The sequence below is a fragment of the Panthera pardus genome, unplaced genomic scaffold (genome assembly GCF_024362965.1).
Source record: "Panthera pardus isolate Hobbes unplaced genomic scaffold, ASM2436296v1 HiC_scaffold_3, whole genome shotgun sequence".
Lineage (NCBI taxonomy): Eukaryota > Metazoa > Chordata > Mammalia > Carnivora > Felidae > Panthera > Panthera pardus.
The window spans coordinates 19,781,331-19,798,210 of NW_026526876.1; the positions used below are offsets into that span (position 1 = coordinate 19,781,331).

General features: G+C 52.5%; 1 long non-coding RNA gene across 1 annotated transcript; it reads left to right on the forward strand.

The window, feature by feature from the left end:
- Positions 1–12,788: 12,788 nt before the first annotated feature.
- LOC109277176 (uncharacterized) lies at positions 12,789–16,428 on the forward strand. The gene is made up of 4 exons (XR_002085025.2): positions 12,789–13,051; positions 13,572–13,638; positions 14,219–14,401; positions 16,195–16,428. It is a non-coding gene; the product is annotated as an uncharacterized LOC109277176 (long non-coding RNA).
- The last annotated feature ends 452 nt before the right edge of the window (positions 16,429–16,880 follow it).

A 16,880-nucleotide genomic window follows, 5' to 3' on the forward strand; every position in this document is an offset into this window, starting at 1 on the left:
ACAGTTAGCACGTCCCTCGTGGATTCTTTCTTTCTCTGGTAAAACACCCTGATTTCTGAGAAGCACATGAGAGGTGGGACAGCTTGAGAGCCCTCAGTGACCTGGTTTTCATGCCCTCCAATTCCCCTGCTAGAGTCTCGTACCCAGCCAGAACAAAATTCTCCAGAGGGGCTTGACCCCAGTAAGCAGCCAAGGGGACACAGTGATCTCACGCTGCAAAGTTGACACTGTGTGTGTATCAGAACCGCCGGCAGATTCCTGGGCTCATCCCCTGAGATTCTGGATCAGTAAGTCCGGGATAAGGCCCAGAAATAACTTTTAAGAAGATCTGCATAGCCAATTCTGTTGACAAGCCATTTTTCTGTAGGAGAACAGAGGTGCGTAGGTGAGGTGGGCTGGGCGTGACGCTGGGAAGCCAGTGTGTTCATCAGGACTCATCTGTGTACAAGAGATAGGAACCCAACATAACCAGCCTATGCATTGGTCCAGGAGCCGCAAGGGATTCTGGGACAGCAAAAGCCTGGCCCTTGGGAATGGGACTGAGGACTAGAAGCTCTGGGTCTTTCTGCCTCTTCTGCTTGGCTTCCTTCTTGAGAAATCTTTCTGTGTGGGGATGAACATGGCCACAAGTGTCCAAATTCATGTTCTCCCAGCTCCTCGGTCTCAGTGGGAAAGGTATTCCATGCCCCCCTCTCCCATTAGGGAAGTACTTTTTTTAAAAAAATGTTCATGTTCATACCTTTTTGAGAGGGGGGAGGGGCAGAGAGAGAGGGAGACACAGAATCTGAAGCAGGCTCCAGGCTCTGAGCTGTCAGCACAGAGCCCGATGAGGGGCCCGATCCCATGGACCATGAGATCATGACCTGAGCCACAGTCAGACACTTAACTGACTGAGCCACCCAGGTGCCCCTCGGGAAGGATTTTTATTGGTCTGACTTGAATCTCCATTAAGCGATCACGGCACAGAGATGGGCTATGATGACTGGGTCACGGACCTGCCCCAGCCGTGCTCCGGAGAAGGCTCGGGACACCAGATGAAGGAGAGCAAGTTCTTGGGGAAGGAAGCTGGCCAAGTGTCTACCACTGCCAACCTGCACAAGGACCGCCTAGGGTTTTCTTAGGAAAAGAAGGGAGGCACCATCCAAAATTCTAGAAATAACAGGATCTTTTAAGGACCTTGTTATGAGCACCTACTGAAATGAAAATAGGAAGAAATATTAGGGCTTACAAACTGCACTGATATTTTTGGTTACAAACATTAGTCCAGCCATTCACGAACCTTGATTGGCCCTGCAGACACTGGTGGGTCCCCTCAGTCTTGGACTGGTGTCTCCTTGTTTCGCTGGCCTGAACCTTCCTCAACTAGACTGAAGGCTGGGACACGGACATGCAGCTTCTCTGTTTCTTCTCTTGTCCGGTGTCTGGAGGTGGTTTGTGGCTTCCCTATTAAATAGGTGGCACGTACCACATTTCGTCTCTTTGCGTCTGCCTACTTTCTCTAGTTTGTGTCCCTCCGATGCAGAGTCTGTATCTAGAGTATTTCCGATATCGTAGCATGAACTCAACACGGAGCCTCAGGGTGGCTGCAGAAATGGCTAGCTGACCCAGAAAAATGCGCACCGCCTTGGCGTAGAACCCTTGCTAGGAAACAGCTGTCCGGCCAGGCACCGCCTTTCCCAGCACCCCTTGCATCTGCATACATCTTGCATGGCTGGTTCTCACCAACCGAGTATGAGTGGAAGTGCTCGCCTGTTGCTTCCGGGCCACGGTGGCCGGTTAAACATTGCATGTAAGATTGCCACGCTTGCTTTCTTGTTTCTTCTGCCAGCTGGATGCAGAGACTCCAACGGAGACCTCCAGGATGTCCTAGGGACAGCGGAGAGTCAAGATGGAAGGAACCTAGGTCCCCAAGTCACCGCCTGTAGGAGACTCTCTCAAGAATGCTAGTTGACCAACGATGTCCACATTCAACTTCGTGTTAGCGTAAAATAAGTCTTTATTGTGTTAAGGCACTAAGATTTGGGGGCCAACTGCTAACATTAATTACTCGGATTACAGTACTAGGCTCCATAAGAGCTGGGGGGCTATGGCTGGGTCTGGAATGGACTGTCCCATGGCCGACCACTCTCCTTTCCTACATTGGTTAGTCTGCCCACTCATTCATTTGCTCCTCCTTTCCTCCAGCCAGGCACAAAGGCAGGGTGCTGTGAGTGAGCAGATGGGGGGGGGGGGCGCACAGCTCTGTGCTGGGCTTTCTCACTCGGCTCGTGCGTCCCCAGGCTACCGCTCCCCAGCGCGGGTGTGGCTGCCACACCTCTCAGGGCACCTTTCCCAGTTTAAGGTTGGACACTATGTAGGCTGTGGTGTTGTCAAAAATCGGAAACCACACCCATCATTTTAGCAGAGAGAATTTACTCGAAGGACCTGGTTAAGTGCGTGTTGAAGAATGCAAAAGTTCTTTGACACCAAGGGACGGCAGCTATAGGGAGCAGCCGTCACCCCTAGTGCTGGGGGAACAAGGCAAGAGTTAGAATTTAGGAGCTTGGGTGGGGGTGGGGGGGGGGGTGCCTGGGTGGCTCAGTGGGTTAAGTGTCCGACTTCGACTCCGGTCATGATCTTAAGGTTCCAGGAAGGTTCCAGGGTTCGAGCCCCGAGTCGGGCTCTGTGCTGACAGCTCGGAGCCTGGAGCCTGCTCCAGATTCCTTTTCCACTCTCTCTGCCCCTCCCCCACTCACTCAAAAATAAATAAACGTTACAATTTAGGAGCCCGCCTAGAGAGGGCACAAGCCCAGAGGCTGGCTCCCGTAGTGCAGAGGAGGGACTGGAACCCACCACTGAACGGGGTCACCTCCCCTGCCAGGGTGACCTTGAGAGGAGCCCGGAGCAAAGAGGAAAAAAAATAGAGCCGGTTCCCTCCTCCCGGCCTGGGCGGGAGGGCGGGGAGGGGAAAGTGGGGGGAGGGGAAAGTGGGGGGAGGGGAAAGGGGGAGTCTCTCGAGCGCCCCCTGCCGGCAGGAGCTAACAGGGCGCAGCGGGCCAAGCAGAAATGGTTCTTGGAGTCCCAGCCCCGCGTTTCACAACCTAGAGTGACTCTGGGGTTTGGAGCTAAGTGGCAACAGCTGAAGAACCAGCACAGACTGTTTTTAGCTTGATTCTTCCGACCCGGTCGTTGTGCTGTGCTGACCTCTCCGGGGTGTAGCACCCTCGGACCCGGCCCTTGCCCAGTGCCTCCCAGCCAGTCTTAGAGCCGACATCCTGGCAACGCAGCTGTCCTGGGCTCCGGGTCCTAGAGAGACCCCTGGAGACGGGCTCTAGAGAGAGTGCATGCGGTCTGCACTGCAGACCCGGCAGGAGGCCATTTGCACCACGACCCCCTCAAGGGCAGGTGTGGTTGGTGCGCAAGTGAGATGGGCTGTGTGGGTCCCCTGCCCAGAGGGCTGAGCTACCCCCAAGACAGCTCCCAGGGGGGCGCCTGGGTGGCGCAGTCGGTTAAGCGTCCGACTTCAGCCAGGTCACGATCTCGCGGTCCGTGAGTTCGAGCCCCGCGTCAGGCTCTGGGCTGATGGCTCGGAGCCTGGAGCCTGTTTCTGATTCTGTGTCTCCCTATCTCTCTGCCCCTCCCCCGTTCATGCTTTGTCTCTCTCTGTCCCAAAAATAAATAAAAAACGTTGAAAAAAAATTTTTTAAAAAAAGACAGCTCCCAGGAAGGCAGCCGTGGCCTCTCAGCCATGTGGCTAAGATTGACAATGCGGGACACCAACGCTTACACTTATTGCCGTGTGACCTTGAGAGAGCAGATTTTAAAAAATGTTTACTTATTTTTGAGAAAGAGAGTCAGAGCGCGAGCAGGGGAGGGGTAGAGAGAAGGAGAGAGAGAAAGAGAGAGAGAGAGAGAGACAGAATCTGAAGTAGGCTCCGGGCTGTCAGCTCAGAGCCCAATGTAGGGCTCCAACCCACAGACCACGAGATCATGACCTGAGATGAAGTCGGATGCTTAACCCACTGAGCCACCCAGGTGCCCCAGCTTCTCCAAGTCTTGATTTCTTTCCCTGTACAATCCCCTCAGAGGGTGGTCATGCGGATCAGGGGTAATGTACATAAAGCACAGTGCCTGGCACACGCTAGACACATGGTAAGTGGCAGGAACGGAGATGATCTGTAAGAATGGGGGTTGGGGAAGTCTGCCTTTGTCCTTGAGGCTTGTGGGGTGGCCTCACTCTATGGGGGACGAAGTGTCCCAGGGAGCAGAAGTAGGGGCAGAGAGGGGGCATACGGGTGCCTGAGGCTCCTGGCCACCCCTCCTCCCCTCACCCCCCCACCTCCCCAGTCCAAGGGAGGCCTTGGATGCCCAGGGAAAGGAAACTGCCCTGCCCAGAGAGCCTGCCTTCCAGCCTGCGGTGGCCCAGAGGAGGAGTGTGCAAATACCTAAACCATGTGCATAATTTCTAGATTCCACTGCAGTGGAAGTTTGGATCAGAGCGAGTGGGTGTAAAGAATGTCAAGCAAGATTCGATTACAATTTTTATTTTGGAAAAACCTTCATCAAAATATGTATATCTAATTAGGACAATTACAGCACAGGAACAAAAAACTGATTAAAAATCAGACACTCCATAAATTACAAGTGTTTTCCTCCAGCTGGGGCACATCTCCGGCTGCTGAGCTGCAAGTCCAATCAATGGGAGCCAACGCGCTGGGAGCCCGAGGGGGGAGGTGATGACTCCCAGGACAGGACTGGAGGGGGTGGCTGTTGAGAGGAGGCTGGGGTGGGGTGGGGGGAAACTCCCGTGACCACTTGACCGTCACCCTGGGGCGTGGAGGCAGCTGGGGCTGCTCTGGGACAGGAAGAGCTGCTCACGGGTAGAGGAGCTGGGGTCTGGTGAAGTGTGGCTGTGCCTGAATGGGGGGCACATGTGCGGGTGGGTGCACCTGCATTCATGCATGTACATCACTGAACCTGAGCAGCAGATCATGTATGTGCTTGCGTGTATGATGGCATGCGAACAGCTGTGCAAACATCTGTATCACGGCCAGAAGATGCAACTGTCTGGGCAGAAGTAAAAGGCACAGCAGCATCTGGGGTGTTGCACCAGAGGCAGGCGTTGCACAGAGAGAGAGAGAGAGAGAGAGAGAGAGAGAGAGAGAGAGCAGGCGGGCGGCTTGTCATATGTGCCCGGGTGCCGCCAGCTCAGGGATGAGCCCAGCATGTCACCGGCAGGCAGAGCTGCGCTGTTAAGATATCATAAGACGAGGCCATCCACCAAGGATGTCCACACCCCAGTCCCTGGAACCTGTGACGATGTCACCCTACGTGCCTTAAGGATCTTTGCAGATGTGATTAAGCTAAGGATCTTGAGATGAAGACATGGGGGGGGGGCAGCGTCATCACAAGGGTCCTTAAAAGTGGAAGAAGTGGGGAGTTAGAGAAGGACATGTGATAGCAGAGGAATGGTCAGAGCTATTCTGTGTCACTGGCTGTAAAGATGGAGGAAAGGGACCAAGAGCCAGGGGATGAGTGTGGCTTCTAGAGCCTGGAGAAAGCAAGGAAAACATTCTTTCCTTAGAGCCTCTGGGAGGAACACAACCCTGCTGACATCTTGATTTTAGCCCAGTGAGATCCATGTTAGACTTGTAACCCACGGAACTGTAAGTCAATAAATCTGTGCTGTGTTAAGCCATTACATGTTTCTTTAAAGTAGGCTTCACTTCACGCTCAGTGCGGAGCCCAACGCAGGGCTTGAACTCATGGCCACGAGATCAAGATCGGAGCTGAGATCGATCAAGGGTCCGACGCAGCAACAGAAAACTAATGCGGAAGGTAATGTTATTTTGCCATTTTACAGGTGAAGACATTGGAGCTCAGAGACATCAGTGATTTACTGAGGCTCATCCAGCCAGCACTGGCGGATGCACAATTTCAGGCAGGTCTGACCCCAGAGCCCAAGCTAGCCTCTCCCTTCTGTCCACTGAACGGCACGGTCTCTCTCAAAGCGGTTGAGAGGGCCAGACTCCTCATTTCCAGGCAAGCTTAGAGACGCCCCTTTGCTGCCAGCTCAGACAAGATGGAATCGAGTGGCCATCTGGGAAGAGAACATTGAAAAGCCTGGACACGTTCCACTTAAAGCCTTGGTTGAAGGCGGCTTGTATATCTTCCCTCCGAGGAGAGGAAGGGGTTTATGTCTGAGCCCGAAGCCAGCTTTGACACATGGCGCTGTCTGTCTCTCCGGCCAATCCCCCTTGAACCTGCCTTAGCCCCTCCGCTCCCTTCCTCCCCGCTCAACCCAAATCTCCGTGAGTCTGTGCTCTTGGAGATGGTGATTTAGCAGTTTCATGGCCTTCAGAAGCTCAGGGGATAGATTACCGTGGGCCCAGAACCTCCCATCCCTGGGCAGAAGGGTGGCAGTGGGGTGGGTGGAGAAGCCACTGGCCCCTGACACCCACTCCCTTGCTCTGCACCCACCAGTGAGCCAGACCATGCCAAGAATCCTAGAGCACCATCCAAGATGGCCCAGGGAGGAGGGGGAATGCAGACAAGAGATACTGGCTTAGGAGCCAGACCAGCTGGGCTCCATTGCTGATTCTCTTGGGAGGTTTGCTTGACTCAATTCTCCTGTGGGCCTTGGTTTCCATGTCCATAACCTGGGCTACTTGGAGAACATTCCAGAGATGCCCTCTAGCTTAGACCTGCTGACGTTGATGGCTAGGCCTCTCTTCCCAACACGTGATAATCCAGCATCCAGGAGCGCATGCCTGGCCCTTCCCTGCTTGCAAATTCTCAAGGAGGGTGACTATGGCGTGTAGACAGTAGGGGGCTTGAACTGAGTGTCCAGGCTGTGTCCTGGCCTCCGGGGGATGGTGTGGGGACAGTGAGGTCTGCTTTGCAGGAAGCTGTCCTGAATGACCAGTGTGAGAGCCACCCTTAAAAGACAGCAACCCACTTTGTGAGCCCTTCCTCAACCCAGAAGCATGCTGTCTCCCAGGCCGGCCCTCCTGGGCTTTCTCCTCTGGCCCCAGGGAGAGGGTTTTGTGTGGTGAGGGAGATGCTTGACTGGATCTACTCTAACAGAATCAATAGACTTGTGTCAAGCAAGACTCTGATGGGCTGGCTGGAATCACATGACCATCTCTGAACCCATCACTCCAACCAGGAGAATGCAATGTCGTGACAGTTCAACCGCATGATCACATGTGTGATGTCATGTGATCACATCTGCAACCAGGTGGAGGGATCACTCAGGCTACCGTGTTTGAAGCCCCCCAGAATCTCATGTAGTGCATGATAAGTTCCCCTAAGGAGCCCCGTGATGAAGCAGCATGTTATGCAGACAAAAATGTTTTCCTGAACGCCCACCGTGTTCCAGGCATTGTGTGGAAGGGTCGCTTGGGACATCTATTCCAGATGACTTCGGGAGTGTCACGCCTTACACTCCTTACCTGGGGCAGGTGAAGGCATCCCTGCCTCACACCTTGCTTTCAAGGGACTCCGTTTGGAAGGAAGGTCTGTGCTTGGTGCTCTGAGGCTTCCTCCACAAGACAAGGGGGAGACTGGGGTGGTTCTGAGATGCTCCCTCAATGGGCATCTCATTCACTCTGTGCCTTAGTGGGCATTCTGGGGCACCTTGGCACTTGGGCACCTTGATTCCAGGATACCCCGGTGTGTGAATATGTGTGCGTGTGTGAGTGTGTATGTGTGTGTGTTGTGAGGGTGGTGGGTGTCGGGGGTTTGGGACTCTCAGTCTTAACAGACAAGGGAGAGGTAGGGCAAGAGGGAGGTCTTGGGGACCACTGCCGTGTGTTTCTGGGCCCCTGTCCTCGGCTGCCTGTGGCTCCCTGATTATTACTCTGGGCCCAGACAGAGGCAGCTGTGTGGTGGTGGGAGAAGCCGACAGACGGTGACAGGTGACACCGGCTGTTGGGTCTTCCTTCTGTGAAAGGCAGCTCTGCTGTCTTTGCCGTCTCTGGTGCCCTGGACAGTCTCCCAATGCCCCTCCTGCACCTCCCTTTCCAGTGCCCCGCCAGCCCCCACTGGGGGCCCTGAGGGACAGAGGGGCAGTGTCTGGGGTGAAAGGTCTTGGGCTGGTCGCTTGCCTGTTTGCTCCCAGGTCCACTTCGCATGCTTCCCCTGCTCTGCCCAGAAGCAACATGGCTCCCGGCTGGTTCCAGCCACGCTATAGGCTGAATGCTCACATCTCTCCAGATCCATCTGTTGAAACCTACCCCCCCAGTGTGGTGGTGTTAGAAGGTGGGGCCTTTGGGAGGTGATCAGGCCACGAGGGTGGAACCTTCCTGAATGGGGTTCGTGTCCTTACAAAGAGACCCTAGAGAAGGCTTCGTTCGTCCCACCACGTGAGCACGGAGAGGAGATAGCCGTCTGTGAACCAGGACGTGGGCCTCCACCAGACACTGAACCTGCCAGCACCTTGACCTTGGCCTCCAGCCTCCAGGACTGTGAGGACTAGATGTCTGTGGTCTAAGCCCCCGTCTCTGGAATTTTTGTGAGAGCAACCTGGACAGATGAAGGCAGCAGGTGAGGCCCTGGCAGGGAGAGAGGAGGGCAGGAAGAAGGAGGCGCGTGGTGTTTCCTATTCTCCTCTGCAGTCCCGCTCCTGTGAGACAAGCCCACTGGCCAGCACGAGGGGCCCCCCGCTCCTCGTGTGGCTCCCGCCCAGGATGGCAGCAGCTTCGTGCTGGGCTAGTCCTGACCCGCCTCACCATCCCCTGTCTGGTTTCTCAGTTCGTCCTTCACCCATGTGACCAAGTCCCTAGGCTTCCTTCTTGGACCCAATGCCGCCACCATCTGGTTGGGCCTCAGACAAACCTGGACTCGAATTCTCCTTCTGTCAACAACACGCTGTGTGAACTTGGGTTAGTTGCTGTTCCTCTCTGGACTTTACTTTTCCTGTCTGCAAGAGGGAGAGGAGGACTCCAGACAGCAGCCCCTGATGAACCCTGGACCCTCTGCCGGGGTAGGGGGGTGGGATCCAGGACTTTTCTAGGTGTTCTTCTGGGGCTCCTTAGACCCACTCACTCCCCAATATCACCCCTGTGATCCTCTAAAGCCGTCTCCACCTCATCTGGGAGGGTGTGGGAGATGTGCTTGGCCTTAAGTCCTAAAGCCCACTTTCCCCGTATATGCAGGGCTCAGACTAGGAGGGAGTAGTCAGAGCCACGAACACGTGCCGGAAAGATCTCTTCTCCAGCGGTGGAGGAATGTGAGGGGAGAGCATACGATCATGAGATCTGTGGGGGAGACCCCAGGGACCCCTTCCCCAGGAGGCAGCCTCTCACCTGTGCTGGGCATAGAGGGCTGACACTGGGGGCAGGGGAAGCCGAGTGGAGCAGGGAGCGGGAGAGAGGGAGGAGATCAGAGCAGAGCCGAGGCCTTGTTTTAGGTTTGAAATGCCCAAGCTGTTAATTTGAGAATAATCAATGCTAATTTGCACATATCTGGCCGCTCTGGCGGGTTATCTATTTCCCGTCAAGATGGCCCAACGTCTCCTCCAGATCTTCAAGCCTGGTGCGGCCCACCCAGTCTCCCCCTGCCGCTCCGAGGTGCCGTGGGGCCGGCTCAACCGGGGAGACAGTGGTCAGCCCCCACCCCACCTCCCGGCCCAGCCCCAGCTGCCGGTGGGCTGGAGGGAGCCCAGGGGACTGGAGGGGAGGAGAGGGCTAGGGGGCTGGCCAACGCCTGGTGGGAGAATTAAGCAGAAGTGCAAATTACCCAAACCCATGATTAACATTTCTTCCAAATCTGCATGAATATTAAAACGCAACCCACCCTGGTCCCCACACAATGAATTCTGCATGAATCTTAAGATAAATCGTTTGGATAACTTAGCGGCAGCTGTACTCCCCTGTCGCCAGCTGCCTCCCAAAATCATTTCAAGGCGGGTAAGAGGAGAGAAGAGGGGAGCATGGGGGAGAGCCGGGAGGGGGCACGAGAGGTGCTAGTCAGTGTGGGTCCTTCTGCTCAGGCACCAGGGCCAAGCGGGGCGTTGGGCTGCATGTGAGGAGTGGGGTTTGCAAAGCCTGGGCTTCGGCCGGTTTTCTGGAGCCACCGCGGGAGCTTGCTGAGGACCCCTTTCTTGCGTTCCCAGGAAGAACCTTCAGGGCCTCCTGAACTGCCCACTCCCTCCTTCCCCTTCTCCTAAGAAGCAAACCAGCCCTGTTTGCCCTCAGCTTGTGCCCCATCCTTCTGGAGGGCCATGGTTCTCAACTGGGATATCTTTGCCCCCCAAGGGAAATTTGGCAAAGTCTGGAGATATTTTTGATTATCATCATGGAAGAAGATGCTACGGGCATCTGGTGGGTGGAGGCCACGGATGGTGCCAACCATTCTACAATGCACAGGACAGCCCCTCTCCTCCAATGACCAAGATTGTCACTGGTGCCGACACTGGCAACTCACCCTGGTGCCAACTTCACCTTGGAGGCATCTGGTTTTCCTCCGAACCTACCCCTGGGCTAAAAATGAGTTACCAGGGGCCCTGGGGGAGAGGTGGGAGTCCTGCTTTGACTTTTGGAGCCTGGCAACATTGCCATCGTGACTGTCATTGTACCAGGCAGGGTCTCAGTGGGAAGCAGATGGCACCAGCTAGGGGTTCCAGAGAAGGCAGTCTAATGAAGAGACCATTCGTATACATACAGACTTTGTGAGCAGAGCTGAGGGAGCCAGCACAGGATAACGTAGGATCCAGGGATCCACACCAGTGGGGAGGCCTTACCACCTGGAGATGAGGGAAAGGAGTGTTTCTGGTGGAGCCTGCAGAGCCTAGAGCCGTGGAAAGAGGAGGGGTGCTCCAGGACAGCAGCAGGCAGGGAGGGAGTGAGCGGAATAAATACCCCAACCTTTCTCTCTCTTGCCCTCAGCCTTGAGCCAGTGTCTTCAATTGGCCAAACCCAACTAGAAGGGAGGGACAAAAGCACCTGGTCAATCAGCCTGTAGAGGTTGGAGGGAAGGAGAAAGAATGGCTTTCATGGAATGGCAGCGGTGGGGAGGGGGAGGTGGGAGGAGACGAACAAAGAGAAGCCAGCACAATGCTCATTACCAGCACCAAGGGAAGCCACCCAGACGCTCAGCACATACAACAGTCGGTCAAAGAAGCCCCACGGAACGACCCACATCGTAGACATGAGTAGATCGGTACAAAATGCCTTTTGGAAAAGCCTAGACTATTTTCCAATGGTAGAGCTGGGGTTAAAATGTTTAGGATTCGCTGGGGAGGGAATCTCAGAAAGAGCTTCAGTAAGCCAATGGCATGCTGGGATTCGATTTACAAAAATGCAATTTAAGCGCAAATTTGCAGCCCACCCATCGTATAAAGGGAATAGTCAGAGGAAGAGAACTCCACCCTGGTGTGCCCTGAGAGGGACTGGTTCTTTGGGGGAGGACGAGTTGGCGTCTGTAGGACTTGCTCAAGACCGGGGGTGGGGGTGATGGACACAGGACCCAGGAACATTCGGGCTTTTGGCCTGACAATCGGTGGACGGTTGTGGCTCCTCCGGATACAGGAACGACCGGGACGAGGGCTGGGAATCAGGTTCTAGTGGACTCCAAAGCCCTGCTCTGGGGAGACGGCCACGTCTGGGGACTGTGGGGAGCATCTGGAGGTGGCAGCCCATTCCCTTCCCTTCCCTGTTCCCATGGTGCCCTGCACACAACCTCTCCTCCCCGGCTGCAGGGAGGCTGGTGGTGTTTGCAGAGCGGCCGTGGAACCCGAGGAAGGGGTTTGGCTTGGAGAGTGTGAATGGCCTCCCAGAGGTAAGCAGACCAGAGGGGCTGCTGCCTCCTGTTTCCTGTTTTAGGCAACAGCCTAACAAGAAGTAGACAAACAGGAGTGCTTTTCAGCTCAGCGGGGCGATGGGGGGAGCGAATTAAAATCCCATTACAAAAACACTGCAGAGGCTGCTGGCAGCCTTGTTGATGATCGTTTACACCAATGTGCACACACCGAAACCTTCCTTGCTGTGACCCAGGCCACACAGGCAGCCGTGGAAAGAATTCTGGAGTCGAGTCAACGTGGCTCCGCCACCTGCTGCCTTCGGGCTGGCGACCTTGGGTGAGTGGCTGAGACTCCTGTGGCCTCAACTTAAGCTCTCCTGTGCTGGAAGCCTTCTGTTTGCCCTCCAGACCACTCCCCACTTTCCCTCCCCCTCCCCCCACCTCTTCTCTGCCTGGCCCGGGAGGTGGCCTCTGGCTTGCTGGCTTGTGGCACTACCTGGAGCTCCAAAGGTGGCCAGAGCAGGTAGGACTTGGGCTCCCCAGCTCTTTCCCTGCCAGGGTGTGGCTTGGCTTTAACTACCACCGTCACTTTCTCCATGGTCACCTCCATTCCCAAGTTCTCCTTTGTGTCCTCAGCGCTGGGCGTGCAATGGCTTCCCTCCCTTCTGGGCCCTGGTGTCCACTCACCCTATTCTCTGGGCCCCTCAGCCTTGCTTCACCTCTGCAATGGTCCCTTCATTTGACTCTTTTCCATCAGTATTTTAGGGAGTGCCAGGACCCTGACTGTCCACCCACCGCATGGGGCTGGCGTTGGTGGTGAGGCCACAACTCTTGGAAGGTGTTAAATGCAGGGCAGGGGAGCCCACAGGGAGCACTCAGGGAGCGTGGCTAGGACTAGATCGTCTGGGGTTTTGTCCCGGTTCTACCACCCAGTAAATAGCCATGGAACTTCAGACAACTTGTGATCCTTTCTATGCAGCTTCAGTTTTATTCCATAAAATGATGATGTTGATGATGGTAATGATGTCACATATGTCACGGGGTCATTTTGAGGATCAAATAAGTAAATTCATGTGAAGTTTTAAAATGGCACATCGCAAGCTGCCAGAAACATTAGCTATTTCTTCTTACGGTGATATATTCTCCCGAAACACATCTTCTTCCAGGTCACACAAAAGGCCTAGTCGGCCATCAACCTCCATCTGTCTTCGAATAATGTGATGGTGAAACAGTTTCTTCTGTGGTTCCGAAGGACCTTGAGGCCATCTCTGTCCCAGGGGAGGCCCATGTGCCCAACTCCCATCCTCAACCACCACTTCTGAGAGCTCTGGTGAGGTCTTGGGAATCCAGTCATGGATATCCCTGGTCCCCAGTAAGACTTTGGTTTGCTGAAGGTTTGTTTTACTCATGAATGTGTATCAAGGGCCTAACATAAGCCAGGCACTATGCTGAGCCTTGGGGACGCTGTGTTAAACTTACAAGGACTCTCTTTCTGCATTGGGCTATTCAGTTAGGATCATAAATGACCCCTGAGCCACAATGGACCAAGTTTAGAATAGCCACGTAGGAGTGGCGAGTGTCAGTGGCTCTAAGATTCTTGGCTACTTGGATGGGTTTGGGAGGGACTTCTATAACCACCTATGTTCTAAAGATGTCACATGTCACACCCATATCATTTTGTTGGATTTGCTTTAGAAAAGAGGGCTTGGCATGATTCTGGCCAAAGGCCTCCCTTTTCTACAAAGAAAGTCCACGAATTTCAACTCCCACCATGACCATCACCACCATCATCATGGTCACAACAACAGAAAACTGCTTTTCTTATTTTGGCCACCTTTTTTCCAGAACAGAACATGGCACAACAGAGTCCTTTGCAGCCTTCTCTCTGAGGTTCTTCATTTTTCGGTCAAGAGATAGGTTCTCCTCCAGTCCCCAGGAGAAGAGTAAGGGGCAAGGTGTGCTCCAGACAAAAATCTTAAAGTGAGGCATTCAGAAAAGAGGTCAGACTGGTTCAGTGAGTGGTTAAATTCTTCTTGAGTTCATAAGGCCTGGAACTTCTGTCACTTTTCATCCTTAACTCACTCACCCTCCCTTCCTCACCTGTGCTCCCTACCCTGCATTGGGTATGGGCTTGGAGTCTGGGGCACCTGCTCCATCCTAGCTGTGTAACCCCAGGTAAGTGGTTAAGAATAAGACTATCAACCTCATAAAATTATTATGAGAATCTGATGTCACTAAACCACTTGGTCTAGTATCTGGTACATAGTAAATGCTCATTGGACGCCTGTCATCCATCTGTCTATTGTCTATCTTTACTGTCTAGGTATCATCTTCATGATTAAAGCATCTTTTTTTGGTTCAGATTATCTATAGGTGTGTGACAAACAACCCCAAACTTAGTGATATAAAACAATTATCATTTATTCTTCCTATCTCTCATGATTTTGGGGTTAGCCAGTCAGTTCTCACTTGGGTTCTTTCATGTGGTTTCAGTCAGAAGGTGGTTGGAGTCATCTTAAAGACCTCCTCACTCTCTCATGTCTGCTGATTGATGCAGACTATTGGCTGAGACCTTAGCTGGAGCTGTCTGTTGGGACACCTGTATGTGACCTCTCCATGTGGCCTGGGCTTCCTCATAACATTGCAGCTGGGTTCCAAGAGCAAGCATCCCAAGAAACAGGTAACCACATGGAAGCTCTGTTGCCTTTTTTTTTTTGACGTAGCCTTGAAAGTCACAAAGCATCATTCTTGCCATACTCTATGGATTGAGGGAGACACTTAGGTCTGCTTAGGTTCAAGGGAAAGGGACCCTTCATCTTGATGGGGGAGAGACCAAATCACATTGCAGGAAGACTATGTAGGAGGAGATATTATTGCAGCCATTTCTGGAATATAATCTTCCACAGTTTGATCTCTTCATTAGACCTTGATGTTTTCTTGTCCTCTGGTATTCACCCTCTTAGAGGGTTAGACAATACCCTCTCTGTGCCCTTTGGGAAATCTACTGCATTGGAGACAGCAGTGTCCTAGGAGCCCAGATCTTTGGTTTCTTGAACCCACTCTGTGTGGTGCTTCTGAGCCAGTCTGGAGCTACTCATGGCCCCTTCTCCATTTCCATACCTTCAGTACTACAGAGACTCAGAGGCAGAAGAGGGTATTTTATACCTGAGTTTTCCACTCTGATTAGCTCAACACTTCTCCACCCAAAAGAAGAAAGTCAAATCATTTTATGGGATTTGGGGCTGGGATATCCACAGCCACAACCCTCCAAACACCAGCTCTTCTGGTTCAAGAACTCATTCCCAATAACTTCATCCCTGGCTCACCATCGTTCCAGAAGCCCAGAGTCTCCCAAACTTACCTTTTCTTCTATCCTTACTGTATTGTCTCTTGCTACATAACACATTACAATAAAACTTAGTGACTAGAAATAACATATACATATATTATTATCTCACAGCTCACGGGTCAGGAATCCTGGTGTAGCTCAGCTGGGCCCTAGGCTCAGGAGCTCTCACAAGGCTGCAATCAAAACTGTTATCTGGGGCTGCGGTCTCATCTGAAGTCTTGGCTGGGGAAAGAGTCATTTCCAGGCTTACTCATGATAGTCAGCAGATCTCAGGCCTTTACTGTATCTTGGCCAGAGGCCTCCCTCAGTTCTTTGCCTTGTGGACCTCTCCATAGGACAACTCATGATCTGACAGTTTCCCTTATTATAATGAAAAAGTGAGCAAACAAGAAGAGAATGAGAGCAAGGTGGAAGTCACAGTATTTTACCACCGAATCTTTGAAGTGCCATCTCTGTCGTATCCCATTCTTTAGACACAGGCCACTGAGTGCAACTCTCATTTAAGGTGAGGATTTTACACAGGGCATGAATACTAGGAGATGGGAATCATTGGGAGCTATTTTAGAAATTGCCTATCACAGACACCATGGCCATGGGATTTGGGGGAGGCAGATGTGAGATTCTGCTTTGCTGATAATAAAAGAGGACATGAACTTTCATAGCAGCATTATTCAGAATAATCAAAAAGTGTAAACAGCCCATATGTCCATCACTGGATGAATGGATAGAAAGATGTGGTATATCCATACAATGGATATGAAAAGAGATGAAGTACTGATAGGTACTAGAACATGAATGAACTTTGAAAATATACCAAGTGAAAGAAGCCAATCACAAAAGACCACATATTGTATGATTCCATTTACATGAAATGTTCACAATAGGCAAAATGTGTAGAGACAGAAAGTATATTAGTGGTTGCCAGGGGCTGGGGGAGCTGGGGGTGCCAGGGGGGTATAGTGGGTTGAATGGTGGCCCTAAAAAGATATGTCCGTATTCTAAACCCAGAGCCTGTGAATACGACCTTATTAGGAAGAAGGGATCTTTGCAGATGTAATTAAGGATCTCGAGATCATCCTAGATTTTGGACAAGACGTAAATTCAGTGACATGTGTCCTTATAAGAGAAAGGCAGAGGGAGATCCCAAACCCAGACATCTGGAGGAGATCACACGAAGATGGGGGCAGAGACTGAAGTGACGTGGCCACCAGCCAAGGAACACCTGGAACCTCCAGAAGGTGAAAGTGTCAAGGGAAGATCCCCATGTAAAGCTTTTGTACAGAACGCGGCCCTTGCATCTCCTTGGTTTTAGACTCTGGATTCCACAACTGGGAAAGAATAAATTCCTGTCATTTTAATCCACTAAGTGTGTGGTAATTTGTTACCGCAGCTCCAGAAAACGAGTTCAGAGGGTACTGGCTAAGGGGTACAGGGTTTCTTTTTAGGATAATGAAAATATTCTAGAATTGACTGGGGTGATAGTACACAACCCTGTGTATAAACTAAAAACCATTGAGTTGTTCACTTTGTTTTTATTTATTTATTAAAAATTTTTCTTTAAATGTTTATTTATTTTTGAGAAGGAGAGAGAGACAGAGTGCAAGCTGGGAAGGGGCAGAGAGAGAGGGAGACACAGAATCCGAAGCAGGCTCCAGGCTCTGAGCTGTCAGCACAGAGCCCGACGCGGGCTTGAACCCACAGACTGCGAGATCATGACCTGAGCTGAAGGCCGACACTTAACTGAGCCACCTAGGAACCCCAGTTATTCATTTTAAATGGGTGAACTGTATGGTATGTGAATTATATCTCA